At 33.5% G+C, this 1,846-nt stretch overlaps 1 non-coding gene across 1 annotated transcript; it reads left to right on the top strand.

Moving 5' to 3' along the window:
- Nucleotides 1–842: 842 nt before the first annotated feature.
- LOC114046367 lies at nucleotides 843–970 on the top strand. The gene has a single exon (XR_003569498.1). It is a non-coding gene; the product is annotated as a U6atac minor spliceosomal RNA (small nuclear RNA).
- The last annotated feature ends 876 nt before the right edge of the window (nucleotides 971–1,846 follow it).

The following is a 1,846-nucleotide window of genomic DNA, read 5'->3' as shown; positions in this document are numbered from 1 at the left end:
ATAGATATATGCATGTATATATATACACACATTTTAAGACTTCATCATCAGATTAAAGTAACTAGCTTTTTGAAAACTATGCCAAAAGAGCAGAAGTTCCACTAAGTTCAACTGAAGGCTTTGAATATGGCTCTAGCAATGTATCATGTCAAGTTCAGAGAGGCTTATGACTTAGAAGCTTGGCCTCTAGATGATGAATTCCTTTAACTACAACATTAATAAGATACAAAGAGATTATTATCTTTAGCAGTGATGAAATTATAGGTCTTTTCAATTATTGAAATTTCAAATATTGAAATATATAGGTATCATTTAGTTCAAAGCAATCAAAAGACCTTTATTATCTTATTTTATTAATGCAGAGAATCTGATGAAGAAATACTGGAAACACAGGAATGATACTGGAAACACAGTAATGACTTATCCTAAGGAATTTCTCTAAGACTACCTTCCATCTACTCTGTATGTTTCCTGAATGTCCTTTTTTATTTGCATATTTACATAAATATCTCTCCTATTAATGAACTCCTCTTAGGACAAGAAAAATTTTGCACCCACAGTAGCCCAAAATGTTAAAAGTAGTCTCATGTAAAACTAAGCATGTAAGTTTGCATGAATGACCCTTTGGAACTATCTTACAAGATGACTGGAAAACCTAATGAAGAAAAAAATGTGTAAAAGAGCCCAGGCTGATAATTCACTGGATAAGTAGAGTTTGACGAACAGATGGTACAAAAGAAAACAATAGATGGAAGGAACAGGAAATAAACACAACAAGCACTTAGTCTGGCTAGTAGAGTTGGGTCATCAGAGAGTTCATATTGCTTAAAAGATTAAATTCTGTATTATATGAAATGAGAAAAAAATAGCACTCCCCTTGATAAGAATGGAAGAGGTCTTGGTGATCTTTATAACACATATATGATTAAGGCATCACCATCTACTCTGTGATGTCTAATCATGTTTTTCAAACTGTTTACACTGCTATATGGGAGGATGATACTTGTAACTCCGAGGAACTTTATCATTATTAGGGCAGTTAGGTGGAATACACATAGACAGAGGACATGGATATGAGTTGACCATGTTGAGATGATATACAAAAAATAAAATTAAGACATGAGAAAGAGATACACTGGGAGAAGGGGAAAAGGAAAGATAAAAGAGGTGCAAAAGAGGGGAAGATGAAAGAGGACAATGGGTAAACCTTACTCTTACCAGAATTGGTTCAAAGAAAGAAAGGAAAGAAGGAAGGAAGGAAGGAAGAAAGGAAGGAAGAAGGAAAGAAAGAAAGAAAGAAAGAGAGAGAGAAAGGAAGGAAGAGAACTTATATGTACAAAAATATTTATAGCAGCTTCTTTTGTGGTGGTAAAAGAATGGAAATTGAGGGGATGCCCACTGGGAAATAGACAAACAAGTTGTGGCATATGATTTTGATAAAATATTATTGTGCTATAAGAAGTGATGAGTAGGATGCTTTCAGAAAACCTGGAAAGACTTATGTGAACTGATGCAAAGTGAAATGAGCAGAACCAAGAGAACATTACATATAATAACAGCAATATTGTATGATGATCAACTGTGAAAGACTTAGCTATTTTCAGCAATACAGTAATCCAAGACAATTCCAAAGGACTCAAGATGGAAAATTCTAACCATCTCCAGAGAAAGAACTGATGGAGTCTGAATGCAGATTGAAGCATACTTTATTTTTTACTTTCTTCATTTTTCTTGTTTTTTTATCTATGTTTTCTTTCGCAACATAATTAATAAGGTAATATGTTTTACATGGCCGCACAAATATAACCTATATCAAATGGCTGCCTTCTCAACAAGGACTCATTTT

Source organism: Vombatus ursinus, unplaced genomic scaffold (genome assembly GCF_900497805.2).
Source record: "Vombatus ursinus unplaced genomic scaffold, bare-nosed wombat genome assembly UNPS02014781.1, whole genome shotgun sequence".
NCBI classification, from domain to species: domain Eukaryota; kingdom Metazoa; phylum Chordata; class Mammalia; order Diprotodontia; family Vombatidae; genus Vombatus; species Vombatus ursinus.
This window is presented reverse-complemented; position numbering and strand designations above follow the sequence as displayed.